The 21,619-nt window shown below is 50.5% G+C and overlaps 1 long non-coding RNA gene across 1 annotated transcript; it reads right to left on the reverse strand.

The window, feature by feature from the left end:
* Nucleotides 1–8,021: 8,021 nt before the first annotated feature.
* On the reverse strand, nucleotides 8,022–9,309 carry LOC138918262 (uncharacterized). The gene is made up of 3 exons (XR_011427377.1): nucleotides 9,211–9,309; nucleotides 8,938–9,058; nucleotides 8,022–8,234 (listed from the first exon to the last, which is right to left on the reverse strand). It is a non-coding gene; the product is annotated as an uncharacterized lncRNA (long non-coding RNA).
* Between the last annotated feature and the right edge of the window lie 12,310 nt (nucleotides 9,310–21,619).

Here is a 21,619-nt window from a genome sequence, read left to right on the forward strand (position 1 = left end):
CAGGAGTGCGAGAGTGGAGAAATACACAGGAGCGGGCTTTTCCTCTTCGGTAAGTGAAAAGCTTGGATGGGGATTTGTGGCCAGATTATAGGAGTCAACGAAAAGCAGATTTTGAGTTTGTCCTGTGACTAAGGAGGAGCATACATGGGTTGTTGAGCTGAAAATGAATAATAATAGTAATAACTAACATTTATGACTATATTCGAGGCACTGGACCAAGCATTTTACATGTATTGGCTGATTTAATTCTCACGAAAATCCTGTGAGGCAGGCACTATGATTATCTCCATTTTACTGGTGAGGAAACAGGCACAGAGAGGTTAAGTAACTTGCCCAAGGTCACACAGCTCCTAAGTGGTACACAGAGGTTGAGATAGCCCACAGCCCCTGCCCTGGAGGCAGTGATGGGTGAGGGTTCTGCCCTCCCTCACGCTGTGCCCTGTCTCATGGAGAGCTAGTCTGAGAACGACACTGAAAGGCAGGAGAAGCTGAGGTGGGAGACGGAGGGGGCCTGGCGGTGTTCTGAGTCTGGATCAGGATCCACTCCCATCTCGAATCCTCCCTTGCGGCTTAAGCTGGTTGGAGGAGGGGCTCTGCCACTTACAATGTGCTTTCCCTTCACCATTGATTGTTTTCAGATCAGGGCTCTTCCTCAGCTGGAAAACTGTGCCTTCCTCAGCAGCACCTTACTAAGTACTTAGCTCCAGGCACTGTGCTGAGGCTGGGGACACCGAGCTGAGGGAGACACAACCCCCCGACACCTGCTGGAGGGAAACCATGTGAAGAGGACTGCAGCATGCAGGACAGGGCAGGTCACGGTGGGAGGAGGCCCAAGATGGTCCCCAGAGTCAGGAAGGCTCCCAGAGGAGGCAACACCAAGGAGCACTGTGGAGGGGAGGGGAGCTAGCCAGACGGCACTGGGGACAGAAAAGAGGGACCAGGTCCTTGCCCAGGCACAGACACCCACCAAGATGCTGCGTAAGGTCCAGACAGACCCTCCCCCTGCATCATTGCCGCATCTCAGGAGAGGCCTTTGTGCCCATCCCCCCACAAAGAACTGTAACAGAAAGGCCGCTGACGTCCAAGCGCAGACACTCAGAGTCCCGAACTAAAGTGTTTGCTCCCCAGCTTAAAAAAAGCTGCAGGTCCGTGTGGGCAAAGCAAATGGCTGGGGTTTAGAGAAAGGAAAGATCCGGCTTTTCTGGGCATGAGCCCAGGGCCCCTCTGGGTTTCAAGGTGAGAATCCACCTGTCGGGTTGGAGGGACCTCACCTCAGGCCTCGCCTGTGAGACTGGATTTTCTCAATGGGTTGGCCCCAACTCTGAATACAAGGTCTTCTCTCCCAGCCCTCCAGGGACAGCCGGGATGGGAAGGTCGAGTCCCTGACCCATTTGCAAGGATTCCCAGCAGGACACCTCATTGGAGCAATTGTCACCCTCCCAGGGTGATGCCCCAGAGAGAGCACCCAGACCTGGGCCCGGGTCCTGTCTCTGCCACTCGCTCTCTGTAGGACCCTGTCCAGGTATTTACACTCTGGCCTCAGGACTTTACCCTGTAAAAGGCTTGCTAACACCCACTGGGAGGATGGTCACGAAGACTACAGGGGTCTAGGATGACAATACGCCCCACTGGCTCAGGTACAGTGCCCGGCCTGCGGCGGGCGCTCAGTAATTGAGACCTGTTGCTACAATGGCAAGGATGACCCACGCCATTGCCATCCTTCCATCCAGCTGAGTCTTGACGCACCCTGCCTCTTCACAGGCAGAGCAGTTCTGAACTTCTTCCACGTTCCTGGACTCTCCTTAAGAATCTGGAACAGTGACAGACCCTGGCAAAAAGCACATGCACACGGATTTGGCACAGGACTTCAGCGGAGCCGAGAAGCCCCTAATCCCAGCTTGATGCCCTGCAGAGGTCCGGGCTCCAGATCCAGAGGCCCCGCAGTCAGGGGAACTCACCTCTCTCGGAGCTCAGTTATTTTGTCCTGAGATGACAGTGAGGTGGGCTCTTGGCACTTTTTTCCAGGCTGGTTTTGGAAGACCTGTCACCATCACCACCGTGAACAGCTTAGAGAGATCCCCTGGCCTAGAGAGGCCCAGCGTGCGGGTCACAGAGCAACCGAAGAGGCCCAGGAATCGGCCTGCGCCCACGCACTGTGCGCAGCCCGAGGAAATAGCGGCACCCACCCCATGCGCAAGCTCGCATTTTCAGACGTAGGAATTTGCTGTGGCAAAGAACAAACGCAAAATACAAAGGGTTACTAAAAGCACCAGCACCCACCAGTGGAGGTACCAGAAATATTTTGACATTTAGGCAGACCTTCAGACTTGACAAGGTCAGAAATCCCCGCTCCGGTCCAGCCGCCCTTCCCTGGCCCCCAGTCCAGAGGAGGCATCCATCACAGACGGTTGCCTAGGCAATGCCTGAGCAGTTGGCCTCCTGCGGTAACTAATATAATTAAAGTGGAAACCTTTTAGAGCACAATTTAAACAGAAGAGAATCATGCCAAACCAAGGGCCCCTTTATTTAGCTTCTGCAAATACATCTCATTTCTGGGGTCCCCGGGTCACACACTCTGCTCTCGGCCACTTTTCCAATTCTCCAGACCCACACCCTCCCACTCAAAGAGAAGGGTTTTGGTTGAGTTTCTTTGTCATTGTTTCTTTTATCTTGCTCTCTTAAAGTCACAGAATCTAAAGTTAGATAAAAAGATTAAATAGTTTTGCCTGATTTTCAAATTGGGGGAGATTATGTTTCAATTTGCTCCCAACTGCTACTCAATCAAAAAAGCAGGTTTAAACGGTCTTCAACCTACTACACTTTAGCCAGTGAAAACACGATGAAATCTAACAATAGTAACAAACAGGGATGCCTGACAGCACGAGAGTTAAATAAATGAACCTTATCAAAGGCCTCTCCATCACCTCTGTGTTCCTCCTCTGATTCCAAGCCTGTGCTTTGTCCAACCCCTCCCCTCTCCTTCCTTCATCTTCCAAGGGCTTCTGTCTTGAAATGAAAGTGAACAAACCTATTGCTCCGTTTTCTCCACGTCTTCCTTTGAAAATGACTGCTCACCTGCAATTCAGGAAGTTTCCACCACGGGGTGGTACTCCATTACCGCAGACTAGGCAATAGTTGTATAAGTGGGAGCCATGACACCAACGTTTGTTCTAAAAGCCTTTAGGTGGTGGGATTGTAGGGAAAATCTTTTTCTGCATCTTTATGCTTTTCCTTTCCTTTCAAAAGAGAATATACTTCTTTGATAATCAGAAAGGAAATAAGTTGAAAACATTTTAAAGTTATTACAATTTAATAGTATCACTCAAATAGCAGCCACTGCTCCATCTCGGCTAGACGAGAGGATGGGTCACTCAGAGTGCGCTGAACATAAAGTAGGATCAGAGAGCTGGTCCCCACCCCTCTACAGTGGAGGGGACGGAGTGACCCCCTCAAGGGAGGAAGAGGAGAGACTGGGGGTGCCCGCAAGAAGGAAGGCTGGCAGTTTGCTCTCCAGCGAGAAGCTGAGTTGCAGAAAGTGAATCCCCTCTCAATGACAGTGGCAAACTAGGTTTCTATGGAGCAGACATTCCCTCCAACCAACCCTCTCCGTGGGAGGGCTCTTTCCCGCCCCACTGATGTTGGGCTTGGCCACGTTACTTGCTTTGGCCCGTCATGAGCAGAGTATCCCCACGCCCTCCTCCTGTGTGGACTCTGCACTCAGTCAGGGGGCTCGCTCTGGCCAAGGAGATATCAGCAGACATGGTGCAGGCAGAGGTTCAAAGTGTGCGTGCATCATTTGGTTTGTTCTCTAGCCCTTCGGTCGTCTCCCGGGTGTAGCTTCCCCAGGGTAGCTGCTTCCCCTTCAGCTTTGGCCCAGAAGGAACACACATGGGTCAAACCTGAGCCCAACTAGCAGCAAGAAGCCAACACCAACCAGAACACCACTGGAAACTGAGCTGCCCAGATAGGTCAACTTGTATCAGTCAAGCTGCAGCCCATGACTGTGAGAATAGGGGCTTAATGTTGCACGTCTCTGAGTTGGAAGGTGGTTTGTTACATGGCATTATCACACAGTAGCTAACCCATACAATGGTGAGCGTTCTTCAGTCACTTGACAATTTCTTCTGGGAGTTTGTGCCGCAGTGGGCCTAGAGACTCCTGTTTAATTCCTGCCTGGAAACTTATGAGGGCACAACCTGGAAGAAGCTGCTCATAATGTCAGGGCACAGAGAGCTGGGACAGAGTTGGGCAGGCTGCATGGGCACCATTAGATGGGGCAAGGATGTATGTGATTCCCATGTATCAAGTGGGCACAGAAGTTAGTGGGTTGGAGCCATCGTGATGGAATCCTACTCAAAAGCAGTGTCTGCCAGGTCGGGAAAATCCATCAGTAAGGGGCTGTGGATGCACCTTTGGGGGCTAAAGTAGAGGGAACAGGAGACGGAAGCAGGGCTGTAGAAGGACAGTGAGAGAGTGAAAAAGTCACGTGCCCTTGGTGCAGGTCTCCAAGCTTAGATCCTTCTAAACTGGAGGAGAGAGGAAGCGAGACGTGAAAAAGAAGTTTTTGTTTAGATTTGACTGGACCTTTTAATACCTGAAAACAGGGCTCTCATAACTGAGAAGTGACCAGAAATCTATGGAATCTTCTAGAGGTAACATTATAGGGAGAGAAAGACATCTGACAGAACGTATTGGAAGACAGTGATGGGACTTTAAATTGTTCAATAAAATGGTTATACCAACTATGTAAATTACATATAAAAGTGTTACGCATTCTATATTAAGCGTGTCAATAGAGATGTTCCTGTTTAGAGAGAACGACTGGCCAGGGACGCTCTGGGCCAGGGCTGTCTCTCTGGCGGGGGCTCCCGCAGTGGGAACAGACTGCAGTCTCCTCCTCTCCTGGCTCCCTTGGCTCTAACGATATGGCTCCTCCTCGGCAAATCTCCCTTCAAATGTTCAGCCTGTGGCAAGGAGGTAGTTTTACAGCTTTTTATTTAACATCCCCCTGAGAATTATCGTTTGCTTTTACAGGATATTACCAAGAAAAGAAGGCAACAAAAACGCATTTTAATTTTCAAGCAATTTGGCTCTTCTCTCAGATAATGGAGGAATCAGAAGCTGTAGGGCGGAGCACTGAACCCCGGAGTCAGAAGACGGGGATTGTCTGGTCAGCGGCCCAACTCCCCATGTGACCATAAGCAAGGCCCTCCACCTCTGGCCTTCATTTTCCTCTCGTCTAGAGCCTCTGCAAGGTTTGCCTCAAACATCCTACATGCCAGGATGTCTTCTGTGGTGGAAAAACCCTGAGCTAGATTGACAATCAGAACACGTGTGTTCTAGTCCTTCCTATTCCACCAAGGAGCACCGCGATCCCAGGAACAGGACTCAGTGTCATGACCATCAGTTGTCTTATCTTTAAAATAAGAAAATAAGTCTTGCCTGACATCCCTCCCAGGTTTTACTGTTGTTTCGATGCTTTGGTTATCTAGTGCTGCATAATATACTACTGCAAAATGTAGTGGCTACAACCAACCATCTATTTCACTCATGATTGTGTGGGTCAAGGATTTGGGGAAGGACCCAGCTGGGTCGTTCATCTTAGCCCTGGGCCTCTGGGGCTCGAGATTCCGTTTCCCAGTATGCCTCTTCACTTGCACATTTGGCACAACGATACTTCTTGCTATCTCTCTCCTTCTCTCTCTCTCTCTGTCTCTCTCTGTCTCTCTCTCTCTCTCCACATGGTGTCTCATCCCAGAGCCTGAATAAGGCAGGCAGGAAGCAGAAGCTTCCAGCCAGTTCAGAGCTACTCCCAGAACCACCACAGCATAACTTCTGCCGGATTTATTCTACTGGTCAAAGGAGTCCCAGTCCAGCCTAGAATCAAGGATTGAGACATCAACTTCACCTCTTGATGGAGGATGGCAAGGTCGCATTGCAGAAGAGCAAATGAGACGGTAGACATTGGGAAATGGAATCTGTCACGTATTGTTTTTGTTGTTATTCTGGGGAAAAATTTTGATAGATGTGGAAAGTCTTTGAAAAATTAAATCTCCATGCATCTATCAAGTGCCATTACTCTCCGAATTTCAATTTTCCATTTTTAATATACTTTGGTCAATGTGACTTTGAGGTCAGCAATGGGTCCCTTCCAAATCCAGCTGCAGTGGTCTCCAAACCTGTCCCTTAGATCAACCCCAGGTAGAGACCCAGGGGAAGTCCTTCAACAGAGGGACGGGGCTCTTTGGGTTGAACAGAGACTTGAAGCATCAGCCATGACACACCAGATTATGATCTAGTAACTACCCACCCTAAAATCAACGGCTCACACTAAGAAGAGTGTACCTCTCTCTCACTGCATGCCTATCATAGGTCAGCCAGCGCTTGGCTGCTCTGAGACACGGTTGACAGAGCATGCGCCACTGCAGCCTCTCTGGGCACCGAGGCAGAGTGAGCATGGCTTACCCCAGAAGTGAGACATGTCACCTCCACTCAGATTCCCCTGGCAAATGCTCATGGCCACACCTGACCTCAGAGAGGCAGGTGCGGTGCAACCCCACCATGCCCTTGAAGGCAGAGAACTGGAAATCCTGGAAAACGGCATTCCTAAGGACCACGCTTGGATTGGACGTTTTCAGGATTCTACTCAGGGATGTTGTCAGAGCCCCTTCTCGAAATGCACAAGCACCTGTATGAAGATGCAGAGAGAAAATACATGCTGTTATGCTATACAGCAATCTCCCCTGAGCCTTGGTTTCTCTTTCCAGTTTCAGTTACCTGCAGTCAACCACAGTCCAAAAATAGTAAATGGAAAATTCCAGAAATAAACAATTCATACGCTTTACATTGTGTGCCGTTCTAAGTAGTGTGATGAAATCCCACACCATCCTCCTCCCTCCTGCCTGGGACGTGAATCATCGTTCGTCCAGTGTATCCACACTGTACACGCTGTCCGCTTGCTAGTCACGCAGTGGTCCTCGCGGGTGTCAGATCACTGGTCACAGTATCGCAGTGCTTGTGTTCAAGTCACCCTTACTTGACTTAATAATGGCCCGAAAGCACAAGAGTAGTGATGCTGGCAATTCAGATGTGCCAAAGGGCAGCCGTAAAGTGCTTCCTTTAAGAGAAAAGGTGAAGGTTCTCAGCTGAATAAGGAAAGGAAAATAATCGTAAGCTGAGGTGGCTAAGAGCTATGGTAACTTTTATTACAGTATCTTGTTATAATTGCTCCATTTGATTATTAGTTATTGCTCTTAATCTTTCACCGTGCCTAATTTATAAATTAAACTTTATCATAGATATGTATGCACAGTCACGAGCCATGTAACAACGCTGCAGTCAAGGACAGCCCACATATTCGATGGGGGTCTCGGAAGATTGGTACCAAACGGCCTAGGTGTGTAGAGGCCATAGCACCTAGGTGTGTGTAAGTACACACTATGATGTTCGCACAATGACGAAGTCACCTAACAACGCGTTACCCAGAACAAACCTCTGTCGTTAAGCGACTGCATGACTGTCCAGGAAAAGACGTGCAGTATACATGGGGTTTGGTATTATCTGTGTTTCAGGCACCCATGGGGGGTCTTAGAATGCGCTCCCTGTGGAGAAGGGGGCTTCTATATATTCTCCTGCTCTAATATGCTGCATTTTTTGGCCAAGCTTTTCTTTGCTGTTTCCTGTAAGATGTTTCCCAGAGCAGTGGCAGCTGAAATCCTGACCTTGCTGGAGATTCACGGAGAACAAATCGTTCCCAGGGCGAGTCCACAATAGTACCCACCTGCCAGCTCCACAGAGTACACGGAGATGCCCGGGCCGCCCACCCAGAGGCTCCTGGTCTTGGCTTGGGTCGCGGCGTGTTCATGAAAGTCCACACAGCAGAGCAGAGAGAGCGGAGAGTAGAAGCCACATCACCCACGTTCAAAACCACCGCTTTCTCAGTTGTGACCTGGAGCGATTTACTCAACGTCTTTGAGCCTCAGTTTGCTCAGCTGCAAAATGATGACAGTAATGGTACCTACCTTCCAGAGCTGCTCGGAGAGTCAAGGAAGATAACACGTGTAGAACACTTAGCGCCTGGAGCTTCTAAAACTGCTGTTCCTGCTGTGATCGGCGTTGCTCTTCGGCCCAGCTCTGCAGGCCTATGACCGGTGTTGACCCCTGCCAGGGTCTGATGGTCACACTCACGTGGCCAGGTCCTTGGTGCTCATGCAGGAGAGCATAACCGGTAAGTGCTGTGAGGATGAAATCAAAAAACACATGAAAAGCAGAGGTCCTCACATTGAATTGTCATGGGATGAAGTAGTTTTGAACATAGAACAAAGGGATAGTTATTCTTCTTACCGAAAAATATCTTCCCCATCAACCTGCCAAGATACCTGATAGTTTATCATTAGAAATTCATTCCTTTGGCTTAACCATGGCCTCATCTAAGTGCCTCACAAACATTCACTGAGTAAATGAGGGACAGAGGTAGCCAAGGCATTTCTAACAAAGACCCTGGTGAAAAGGGATAGAAAGTTCGCCTGCCCAGTAATCTCCCGGTCACCGAACAAGAGTTACTACAATTCCACCATGTGTGGAATGTGTCATGACATTTAAAATCCTTGTTAAAATGATTTTTTTCGACTGTATCACTAAAATGGTTTCTGAGCCAGCATTCTTGTCTCTAGTCGGGCTCCTCTGATCCAGACTCTACATTACCGCCAGGGTAATCTTTCTACAAAGAGACGCGATCACGTCATGCACTCGTTCTAATGCCCTTTGCTTCAGCACAGATATCGGCCCCTGACGTGGCGTGGGAGGCCCCCTACATCACACCCTCGGCCCCTCGTTAGCCTCGTCTTTTACTGCGGCCTCCAGCTCCCTCACCTCCAACCAACGCTCTAACCCCCAACACAGATTGGCTGGCCAGGATGGACAACATTCTTTCCTTACCTGTCAGTTTACAGGAGTTGTCCCCTTTGCCTCCATCACATTGAACAGAAATCGTGGTCTAGGGGGAGCTTTCCGCCCTCAGCATTATCACGTGAACCAATGATCACAACACTCTTTCTTTCTAGACACAAGAAGGGACATGTGACTCAGGCCAGCCAACCAGAGAACGGCTTTCCCTTGGAAATAAATTGGTCCAGGTACGGCCAAGTGATCCACATAAGGCAATCGGGGTCTTCTCTTGTGATTTATTAAATGAAGAGAAGTGGGTCTTACCTTGTTGGTCAGGGAGTTGAAATAATGTACACCAGGGGCTGCCAGAAACCATCGTCTCCTCCTGCCGCCAATGTGGAGAGATCATTAGCTGGAGGAGCTGAAGCAGAAAAGGAAGCAGGAGAGAGAGGGAGATTGAGAGAGAATGCCAGAGCTCGTTTTCATCCCTGGATCCAGTCAAACCCGCTGTGGTGTCCACAAATATGCCCACAAATTTGACACTGCTCCCTCCACAGACGGACTCGAATTCCCCTCTCCTTGTGCGTGGGCTGGATTTAGCGACTCCTTCTAACGGATAGAATGGGGTAGAAAACACAGAGCGGGACTTTGAGGGCAGGTCTTAAAGGCATTGTGGCTTCCATCTTGCCCTCTCTTGGGTGACTTGCTCTCGGAGAAGCGGGCTGCCGTGTCAGAGGACATTCAAGCCTCCCTACAGAAAGGTCCACGTGGTGAGGAACCGAGCCATCCTGCCAGCAGCCGGAGAGGAAATGAAGGCCTTTGCCCACAGCCATGTGAGTGAGCCGTCTGGGAAGTGGCTCTTCCAGCCCTAGTCCAGACTTCAGATGCCGGCCAATGTCTTGTCTAAAATCTCATGAGAGACTCCGAGCCAGAACCACCCAGCTACGCCACTCCCAAGATCCTGACCCTCGGAAATTGTGAGATAATCAGTGTTTGTTATTTTCAGCCAGTGAGTGTTGTGGTCATTTGTTTCTCACCATTAGGTAACTAACACATGATGTCCACCTTGGACATCTCATATTTTTTCTGCAGTTGAGTTGGGTTTCTATCTTTTACATCTGCAATTTCCCAAATTACAATCTCCTCTTCCCCTGCTCTCCCAACTTCTTCGCCTGGCTAAGTCGTCTTACCTGTCAGATCCTTACTGGGTATCACCTCCCCTGTCCTCCTCCCCATGCTCCGCCCCTCCGAGCTAGCAGAGGGTCCCTTCTCTGCATCCCCCATGCTTCCTTCCACTCAGTGCAGCCATTGTCATTTTTGCAGGTCTCCCCAGCTGGACTCTGGGCTCCTGAGGGCAGGGACCATGTCTTTTCACCACTGGCCACCACGTCCCCATTACCAAGAGGAGTTTTCATACCTCTAGACCCTCAGTCAAAGTAGTAGACCAGGTTGGTACCCGACTCGGATCCCCTTTACTGCCAGGTAGGGTGGACAGCTAGTGCTGGACTGCCCAGGGCTTTCCAGGTTTTAGCACTGAAATCCTGCATCCCGGGAACCCTCAGTCCTGGGCAATCAAGATGGCTGGTCACCCTGGAGTGTCAGTTACACCTGCTCCCGGCTCCTGCTGCAAGAGCTGGTGCCAAGAGCTTACACAGGTGACCATCTCCAGAATGGTCTTTGGCTGACAGGAACCGCCTCACCCAGAGACTCCGGGAGGTGACATCACCAACCTCAGCGGGGCTGTGACTGGCTGATAAAGAGGTCCAAGAGCACAGCACCCCTGTCTCAGGGTGGGGCAACTCTGTGATGCTATTTACACTCCGGAGCCCCCTCAGTGCTTTAGCCCCAGACAATACTGCCCCTGAAACCTTGCCCTTGCTCAGCCCTTTCCCTGCCTGTCCTGCATCCCCACTTGCTTATGTGATTCTCCCGAGGGCACATGTGCCCAAACCCCTGCATCAGGCTCTGCTTCAAGGGAACCCAAACTAAGGTGGTAATAGTTGTGAATGAATGAATGACTGAAGAGAACCTTAGTCACTTACCATCTCTGAGCCTCAGTTTCCTAACCTATAAATGGGGATAATACCATCAACTTATAGACTTGTCATGAGAATTAGAGGAAGCGGTGTTAGCAAAGGGCCTGGAACCGTGCCTGCCCCCATGAGGGGCTGTTCCATAGTAACCCTCAACTCCCCTCCCCACGTGAGAGCCCATCACAAGGGTAGGGTCCCACACTGCCATTGGGGGAGCCAGGCCCTTCCCTCTGCCGACGGTGACCAACAGCTCTCCTGAGCCTGAGGCAGCCCATGGGTGTGGCTGTGGAGAAGGAGGTTGTTCCTGGACCCAAGGGAGATGCTGTCTCTGCAGAGAGCCAGGCAGGCAGGCAGGGAGGGTTTGACAGGCCCTCGGACAGCGGGCTGCGGTTGAAAGCTGTCTGGGCCGAAGCACATCTTCTTAGTTCCTCGGAGATAAAGTAGGCAGGCCGAGGCTGCGAGCAGGGAAATGTGTTCCTGTCTCGGGGAGAGGAGGCGCCCAGACGCTTCCCACCTTAAGCCTCTCCAAGTCCATTTCCCCTGTTGGCGAAGAGGCTCGAACATGCACGGGATTCTGGTGACAGCAGTGGCCGCGTGTAAAGGCAGTAGACAGAGGCCCAGCATAGTCAGGCAGCAGTCAGGCCCCCACCCAGCCCCCGCGGGCACCTGCCCCTGCTAGACACAGACCCCTAGTCTGCCTCCCTGGAAATTGGGGTTCCAGGCAAAACAGTGACCTGGGCTCGGGTTGGAGGTTTAGCTGAGGGAAGACCTTTGACTTTGCTCTGGAACCACAGGCCTCTGAGTGGATAGGCAAGCCCTGATTATGGCCCTTTAGGGGAAACTGCCACTCCTCCACCCCCTAAACATGAGTGGCAGGTCTCTGGTGCCAAACGGCAGCTCTCAGGATGGGGAAAGAACTCACCCCAGAAAACGCTTAATTCTCAGCTTAAAGAGACCCAGCTTCAGAATCAGGCAGAAATAAGCACAAAGCCTGGCCCTGCTCTCATTGGCTCTGTGGCCTCCGGTGAAGTCACATCTTCACGTCTCTGAGCCTCCATGCACTCATCTATAAGACGGGTGTAGTGGCCTCTGCTCCCCCAGGAGCACAGGCTCACCACAGGCGCTCACCCTGTAGAAGCCGAGGCCTCCTTGAGCCTGAGAACTGAGTCCGGCACTTGAGCTGCTTTCTGGACCCCCAGAGCCCGGCTTCAGAATCCCCAAGCTGTCCTCTCTGCCCAGCCCCTCCCCTCCCCTTCAGACTATGCTGGACCCGAACCCCAGTAAAACCCCGGGAGAGATGGACACCGCATCCTAAAAGGGGAATTCCAGATGGCCTACTATCCAACCCAAAGAAACAAGTCAGTCATGATGGAATTTCCACATGACAAGGTTGGATCTAGATAGTTCCTAAACAAACCAAAGCAAAACATAGTGCTCCAAACAAAACCATATATATATATATATATATATACATATATATATATAGTAATATTATATATTGTATATAATTATTATCTTGGTTCTACGGCGACTGAAGGGCTCTCACTTGGGGTCTCACACAGTGCATGGGTTGGAGCCCTCTGAAGTCTTGACTGGGCAGAATGTCCAAGACGGCTCGCTCACATGGCTGGCAGTCGGTGCTGGCGGCTGCCTAGGAGCTCAGCTGGCGCTGTGGACCAGAGCGACTGCACATGCCCTCTCCACGTAATGATGGCAGCTGGGTTCTGAGAGGCCGATCCCCGAGAGCCCAACCTCCAGGAGGCCCAGGGGAAGCTGCGAGGCTTCGCTTCTGGTAACCTGGCGTTGGGAATCACATAGCACCACTACCACTGCCTCTGCTGGTCGAGAGCTAGCCACAGCCAGCCCAGACGCAAGGTGTGGACGTCAGGTGGCCGGCTCACTGGGCGCCATCTTTGGAGACCAGTTAGCACAGAAATAAACGTTAATTAAGGATGAGAAAAGGAGGATCAGCATTTATCAAAGTTCTGCTCTGTGCCAGGCCTTTCAAAAACAGCCCCTGTGTAGTCCTCACAACAGCCCCAGAAAGGTGTTCCTGCTCCCAGTTTAAAGAAAAGGAAACTGGCAGTCAGAGAGGTGACGAGTTTACCCGCGGTCATAAAGCCACAGGGTGGCCAGGCCAGAGTCTGAACTCAGGTCTGCGGGCCCTGGAGCCTGGCCCTCCTCAGACCAGCCTGGGCTGCGAGGGTTCCCCAAGCAGCTGTTTCCCGGAGGTTCTGCCTCAAGAAACCGAGGGCTTCACACATTGGTAATTCCCTCCTTTCCACTTGGACAAGTCACCCTTTCACTGGAACAGAAATGACTCTGGCTCCACGCAAAGCCCCGCTCCCTGTTCTGGCGGGAGACAGGGAGGTCCCTCCATTGCTGAGGCCTGGCTCGCCTGCCCCCTTGCTCTGTGTTAGCTCAGACTCCGGGCAACCAGGACAGAGGTGGCCAGTCCTCCCCCCTCCCAACTTCCCTCTTCCTGTGCTGCTCTGAGCCCCATTTCTCCATGGATCTCCCAGCCTGCCCTGCCTCTGTCTTCGCTAAGGTTCCCTGACTTTTATGGACATGAGCCAGAGCTGGGTCATTAAGCCTGAATCTTTTGAAATACTAGAGATTCACAGTCAAATCTAATGTCTGCAGTGGGTGAGGAGCGAACTACACACAACCTGGCACCACAGATTCTGAGCCTGTAACTCGGAGCTTGAGGCCACCCTGGGAGGACAGGGTTAACCCGACGGGACCCCAGAAGACCAGGACACACATAACTCTGTACTGAGTACTCTTGTGTAACCAGCCGAGAGGCAGGGTCGTGGGGAGGCAAGTGAGGAGGGAAGAGCCCCACCTCCAAGATCTTTAAGAATTCAGCCGCGTCCTGGCACATAAATTCCTGTTGATAAATGCCTAAAAGAATGGAGTAAATAAACCAGAGAGCATGACACAGATTTCATAGGGGTATGTGCAAAACCCCCCAAAAGGCACTATGGGAGGAAAAGCTAATTCTATTCATCTTCACTGAGCCCCTATTTTATGCCTCCACCATTAGAATGATCTCGCCCACTTAACCCCCTGGAGTGGAGAGAACACGGCGTTGGGGGGAGGGTGAGGGGGCAGGCTCTGCCCAGGGGAGCTTGCACACGGGCCACAGGCAGAGACAGGGAGCCCGCTGCCCTTGGACCCAGGACGCGACAGGGATGCGCCTGCAGGCCCTCGAAGGCATGGTGACCCTGAGCCTGGTAACATGGGCCATCTGACCCGAGGACTGGTCCGTCACATTCGCAGAGGGCATCAAAGCAGACGGACAGCAGGTTTGAAAGGTCCCCCTTCAGTTCCTCCCTAACAAACACAGGCTGAAATGCGAGATGAGGGCTGGAATCTTCCCCACGCCCTCTGCACAGACGTGTCGGCCAAACCAGGACGGACTGCAATGCGGGGGACTGTTCGCAAAGGCAGCCTTCCTCGGATGCGGGCCTGGGAACGTGCTCCGGTGAATGGCCTGCCCGCAGGTGTGACATCATCAGCATCCCTAGGCAGTGTCCCTCTCCTCGGGTGTCAGTCCAGGTCCCAGGAGCCCACGTGGAAGGCCTCATAGAGAAGAAAGGATGCACCTCCTCCCATCGGTTCATTTCAATCCTGGTTCCAGGAATCACTGTTTCCCCAGAGACAGGGCACCGATGCCCTTGCCTCTTGTCCTTGAGGGCAGGGGCCCGGGAAAGTAAGATCGCCTCTCCCTTCCAAGAGCACGGAGCACCTTCCTAACTGTTGCACACACGTGCTCGTGGTGTCCCTATTTCATGCTGAAATAAAGCAGCTCTAGCTCACTTACCTCATCTGTTTGATGAGGGGTTGAGTTAAATAAAGGCTCCTCCCGGGCCTTAAATCCATGATTTTTATGTCCGAGTGATGGAGCGAAGTTAAAATGGATTCATCCCTAGAGAATGACCTGCAATTTTTTTCATTAGAGCTATTCTCCACTGCTTTCAACCCCAGGGGTCGTTATGCTTTCACTGGTACTGGTTTCAATCTCTGCTCTGCCACTGTGTCACCTTGGGCAAGTTACTTAACAGCTCTGAGGCTCTGTCTCCTCATATGAAAATGGGGTTGAAGTTAGCTGACTCACAATGTCATTACGAAGATCAAATGAGATAATGTCTGCAAAGCACCTAGCTCGGAACCAACTCAGGAGATGCCCAGCAAATGCTAATTCTCTTCTGACTCCTCCAACATCCACTGCTCGGAAAGACAGCCCCACAAGAACATCCCGACCCAGGCCCTTTGCTATAGGAGTCTGGTTTCTTCTGTCCCATCCAGGTCCTTCCCTGGCAGGTGCTGGTGGCCTGAGCTGGCTTGCACCAGCTTGCAGGAGCTGATTATGCTCATCCCTTCCCCCGAACTCTGTTCAGGGACCCCATGTAGGCAGAGTGAAATCAGCCATGGTGGGAGCTTACGCACCGCAATCAGCAATGCTACAAATCACAGCTCCCACCCCCCCACCCCCGCCCCATCTACCCCACACCTCTCCTCCACCCCAGCCAGTTTACCAGCACACCCTGCTGGCAGGCTACCCTCCACTGTCTTACTCAGCCAGGCCCGCCCAGAGCCCACGGAAGCAGGAGGCTGGACATTGTGGGGACAGCCTCCCTCTGTACTAAATCTAGTTTTTTTCAACAGGTTACATGGGGCCACTCCGAGGCCCACTGATAGCCAGGCACCATTGAGTCTCCAATGAAAGGAAAAACCAGCAAAAAGAACATGTACTCAGAGGCCGGTCAACCTTTTACTGGATCAGATGAACCCAATTGAAAAACAACTGCCAGAAAGCTTTGGCCGGGACAGGATAATAGTGACCGTTTCTGAAATAAAACCACTTTGTTGTTTAAACGTACAGAGTTGACAGGTTCTTTTCTCTCCATGAACTGAAAAGAACATTTTCTAAAAAAATTTAAAAACAGGTAACTCACGTGTAAGGAAATGGCAAAAAAAATAAATAAATAAAGGCCACAGATTGTTCATAATAATAATACATACACTCTACCGCCCTCCCAGCTCCCCAGGCCCCTCTTTAAGCACTTTACAAATGTTAATTCATCAAATCCCCCAATAATCCAGTGAGACATACACTAGCATTAGCCCCATTTTATAGATGAAGGACCTGAGGCAAAGAGAGAAACCCTGTGAAGTCGAGATCTACAACCGTTGACAAGGTGGCCCCGACAGGTGTACACCGAGGCGTTTGCTGAGGCAGGTGGAGGTGGGGGGAGAAGGGGCCCTGGCTTGCTCAAGCCCACCGCCTATTGTTCCTTCTCTCTGACCTTCTTCTTGGCCTGGACCACCCACCCCCTCTTCAGTCTGGCAACCTCCTGCTCATCTTTACTTTACATTGCCATAAGCTGTGGCAGAGGAGGTCTGCTCTTCCTCTCTGGGCCTTCTCTCCTTCCCACCTACCCCCTTCCTGGAGAAGAGATCAAAACCAGGATGGCCCATCACAATAATGCTGTTGATACAAGAAGAGAAAGCCTTGCTTGTCTCGGGGGCTCCCTGGAAGACTCCAAAGCTCTCAGCTTCTTCCCTCAGGTTGCACAAGACTCAAGGTTCTCCAGCAGGGCCCCCAGGAAGGGCGTGACCCTACAGATGGTAAAAAGAAGGGAAGGTGAGGTGGGAGGGAGGCCCTGAATGCCCACCCAGCTGCAACCGTGAGACTGCCCAGGGACTCTGGGAGAACTAGGGCGAAGCAATCTGCATCAACACCCCCAAATCTGAGTGCAAGCTCATCAGCTAAGACAAAGACTCAGAGATGCCGTGGCATAGCTGAGAGGTCACTAACAAATTCACACAGTACAGCAGGACATAAAGTGAAATGTGAAAATCAAGAGCATCCTCAAGCATTATCGACGTAAAAAGGAAAAAATTATAACAGATCAAGGAACGTTAAAGAACGTAAAACTTTAAGAAGTCACCCAAACGTTGATTTTTACATGAATAGGGAAATCAATCTAAAAGTATAAGAAAACAGAAAAATCGATATTCGATGACCATGACAAAGAGCTATATTTTAAATACTGAGTCGTAAGTCAAGAAAAATAGAAATGAATACCTTCATTTAGGCTTTTACTTGATGACTATGCTATTTTCCCCAAATTAGTAGAGTCACTTAAGAATCAAATTTTGAACAATTATATATCGAAACTATATTGGGACCTTTCTATAAAGAAGATGTACCTGTTATTCCTTTTCACCTTTTTTTTACATTAACAAACATAATATTCCTTCATTTGAAAAAAATTAAGTCCCTCTTTAATCTTGCCCCAATTCCCAGGGTAACTGGTGAGCTTCCAGGCTCATTTCTTCACTCACATACACGTACTGTTTTCTACGTAATTGGAATCATACTCCACATATTATCCTGTGACTTAACGCCTTAGGAAACCTCCCTGCCAACACGTGCACGCTGACAGCAGTCTCGTTTGCCTTTAAATTGTAGCCCATAATCTGATGCCATCGTTCCCCATCGAAGGACCGTTACACGGTTTCCAGTTTTCTACTCACAAAACTATTGCAATGAACCTTGGACATGTTCGAGCTCATTTCAGTATTGCTGAAGGATACATTCCTAAAAGTGGAGTTGCTAGGTCAAAAGGTGTGATAGGGACATTTTGCCAAATTTCTCTCTGATAATGGAGTAGCAACGAGCCTCACACTAACAATGAATGTGAATTGTCGAATTTAGAAAATAATTGGAAGAGAGTTGCCATCTTTGGAGTATCATCTCCTCCTGCCTAGAAACAAGGCATATTGGTTTGTTATCTTACACCTTCTCTCACATAACCTCTTGGTGTATATCTTAAGCATTCAGACTTCTGAACTTGCTATGGATCTAATGGTTTCTCAATTGACTTGACTAAATTTTATATTAAAAAATCCACGTTATTTCATCTTTTTGTGAGTTGTTGTATCAACTACTTGTCTTTACATAGCCTGCTCCAGGAAGCCTTTACTCTGCCCTCACTCTGCGTCCCTCTGACGTGGGTAGCACTTAGCACAAGCACTGGAATCATCTATGTATTGATATCTTCCCCCTTGAAGGTAAGCTTCTTGTCACCACCATTTTTAGTGTGTATATTGTGCCAGGGCCTGGGCTAAGCACTTTACATTCATTGTGTCATTTAATTCTTATTTCATACCTCTGGAGAGGTTATCATTATTCCCATCTCGCCAAAGAGGAAACTGAGGCTCGGACAAGCGGGGCAGCGCTCCCAGGTCCACACAGTCAATAGTTGAGAAGCTGAAATTTTAACCCCCATCAGATTGTCACAAGCCAGCCCCCTCGCTCTGCTGTGACATCTTCTTAAGAACAGGAACTCATGTTATATTCATCTCCTCGTGCTTTCTTCTGGCACAGCGTATGACGCATCCGAGATCCTTGCCCAATGTCACTCCTTTGATGCATCAGTTATGTAAGAAACATTCTGAATAGCTCCCTAAGCTTGGACAAAACCCATCAGGTCTCTACCTGTGGTCTGCAATGTGTGGAAGATGCTTTTACCAACAATACAGGATTGAGGTTCCAACACCAACAAAAGAGAACATTCTGGTAGGAGGAGCCATCAGACACCTCCTGTGCCTCATCTCACATCCTCTTTGCCTCCTTTTTCACTCCGCCCATCACGGCAGCCGCCAGCTGCAAGCACTGACTCCCTAGCTGCGTGTCTCTCTCCTGCCCCAGACTTCTCTGCCTGCCCTGTGAACCACCCATTGTGACGTAGTCACCACTCTGAAGCATGAGCCAGGCAAGAATGGCAAAGGCTGTTGACACTGCCCGATAAGGACTCCTCTCCCGCCCCTCAGGTGGACCACTCTGGGCGCGTCCAGGACAGCTCCAGGGAGGGTGTGAGCAGGCTTGAGCCCGTGTTGGCAGCAGTGACCAGCTTGATGCATGCCCTTGGACTGGCTTGCCCACCTGCTTTCTCTCACTTCTTTCAGTCCCCCTCTCCCGTCCCCTGGAATCACTTACCGAAATAAACTTCCTGCACACAAACCCTTGTCTCAGGCTCTGCTTTCAAGGCTGCCTAGTCCAAGGTAACAGAGGACACAGTACACATGCCAGCTCACACAGACGTTGCACACACATGCTCACCCACACCTCCTTGGTCACGTGCATGCACACATGTACGCTACACACACCACTCTGGATCCTTCCGGGTTAGGTGTTTTTATCCACATAAAGGAACTCATCTGTAGTCAAGGAAAATGGAGACTTTGTTCTTCCAGCCTCCTCAGGGCTCTGCTTTTAAATGCCATTATTCCTACACTCCAGCGGGTTACTTCACTAAAACTCCAGAGTCCACTCACCTCGTGCCAGTGAAGCCCACGCCACGCTCACGGAAGAACAATCTTCTTTTAGTTTCTCTATGTGTGCCTAATCCCCAGCTTGTCTCCTTCCACCAACAGGAGGGAGGACGGATAGAGGCCAAGAGCTAGTCAGGGTTTGGTGACTGACAGCATAGGAAAGGAGCACAGGTGTCCCCACAAGAGGCTGGCGGGGCCAAAGTTACAGCCAGGCTCTGACTTGTAGTGTGACCCCAGCAGGTTTCATAATTTCTCTGAGCCTCAGTTTCCCCATATGTGAAATGAGGAGTTTTTTCCCCCAAAAAAACCGTAGAATTCAGAATTTTTACTAATTCACGATCACCTCCCCAGGTACTCAGAACACTGGTACTGGGCGACTCTGTGGAGAGAAGGATGAGGGATTGAAGGTTAATGGACCAGGCACCGAGCTGGCCATGACATCATGACAGCCCTGATTTCATTTAACATTCACAGCAGCCTGCACTCGTAGCTCCACTCTACAATGTGGCCACTGGCATTCCAGAGTTCAAGCAATGCTCTCAGGGTCCATCAGATGATCAACGGCAGCACCAGGCTTGGACTGGGGCCTCTGAGCCCAAACCCATTTGCTCCCGCTGCTCCACGCCCCTGCTAACTGAAGGGGACGGGAAACAATATGGTGCACAGTCAGCATTCAAAGATTCCTGTGGGTCTCCTCTCACCTCCTAAATTGAAAGCTCCTTAGAGGGCAGGGTCCCATGGATGAAAATTCTCCCCTTAGCCCATGTATGAGGTTTTTATAGCTGCTGTAACAAATTGCCACAAACTTGGTGGCTTAAACCACACACATTTCTTCTACAGTTCTGGAAGTCCAAGATGGTTTCATTAGCCAAACCAAGGTGTCAGCAGGGCCACATTCCCTCCAGAGGCTCTAGGGGATAATCCCTTGCCTTTTCCTGCCTCTGCAGCTGCATTCCTTGACTCATGGGACCTTCCTCCATCTGCAAAGCCGGTATCTTCTCACTCTGACTCTGCTTCCTTCTGCTTCTGTCCCACAGCCTTCCTCTCTTCTGTCGGTAGCCAAGTCTTCCTCTCCATTCCTCTTCTAGGGAAACTCGATATTACATTCAGGGGCCACCTGGACAATCCAGGATAATCTCCCCATCTCAAGACCCTTAACTTAATCACATCTGCGAAGACCCTTTCTCCACAGAGGGGAACATTCACAGGTTCAGGGATTAGGGCCTGCATATCTCTGAGGACCATTATCCAGCCTATCACAGCCCAGTTCAGAGAAAGTCTACGTGACTTTCTGAAGCCAAAGAAAGCCAGCCAAGTTTGGAGCCACCCTAGGAAAGGAACCCGGAAAGCTACTAAACAAGCAAGGCTGCAGCTGAGTCGTCACACGCACATACTTCAGATCCACGCAAAGGAGGCCAACCCACGGGACACTCATGAAACCTACAAAGTGCAAGAGCGTCCCTGATGCCTCGGCCTGCCTTGCCACACCTGCCTACTGTCCCCATCTGCTCAGGGTCCTCACATTTCGAGGCTCTCCTCCATAGCAGTGGACTCTCGGGAGAAAAGGATCAGGAATTTACTCTCCCAAGGGTTTGCAGCCTTAGCTTAACTTTTAGTAGTAGGATGAAAGGCCTTATCCTCTGCAGAGGGAATTTCCAGCAACAGAGACCAACTGGGGGCTTCCTACTGTTCCTGCAGGCAGCCAAGTAGGCCCTTTTAGCTTTTTTCTCACCAAGGAAACACTCAGTGACAAGCCAGAGACTTCATTTGCCCAGAAAATGCATTTCCATTGCAGCATCTTCAGCTGAGTGAAGATTCTGCTGCAGACTTGTCTTTCCTCCTGCATCGCTTCTCGCTAGCAATACCTGCTGTGCTTGCTTAACAGACCACAGCATCTGGGACTCCAGCTGCAGGAACGGCAGCCTCAGGGAGCCAGGGTACAGAGAACAGGTGAAAAGCAGGGTCCTCAAGTCTTTGTGGTCCAAATCCAAAAGCTGGATTCTCTGCATCGGTGGCTTTCTGCCTTCCTGCCTGCCTGCTGGCCTCATCCCAGTCACGAAAGCAGAAGGGAACAGTCAAGTCTGGCCCCAACTCCCTGCCACCTCCAGGCACCCCTCCTCCTCCCACGTGGCCCTCAACTCATCATTTGCCAGGTTTGATAGATCATGGAGGATGTTGAGAGGCTGAAAAACACTATAAACGTAAAGGAAATGAGAACTAATGGTGAGATTCAGGGTCCCACAACACGCCAGAGAGGGGGCTATTTGGGGGCAGGGAAGTCCCCCAGGTGACCCCCAGATCAAAACAAACAGGCCATGGCAGCGCCTTGTTTGCACATGTCCTCCTGGGCAAAT

Source organism: Equus caballus, chromosome 16, assembly GCF_041296265.1.
Source record: "Equus caballus isolate H_3958 breed thoroughbred chromosome 16, TB-T2T, whole genome shotgun sequence".
In the NCBI taxonomy this organism is placed as follows: domain Eukaryota; kingdom Metazoa; phylum Chordata; class Mammalia; order Perissodactyla; family Equidae; genus Equus; species Equus caballus.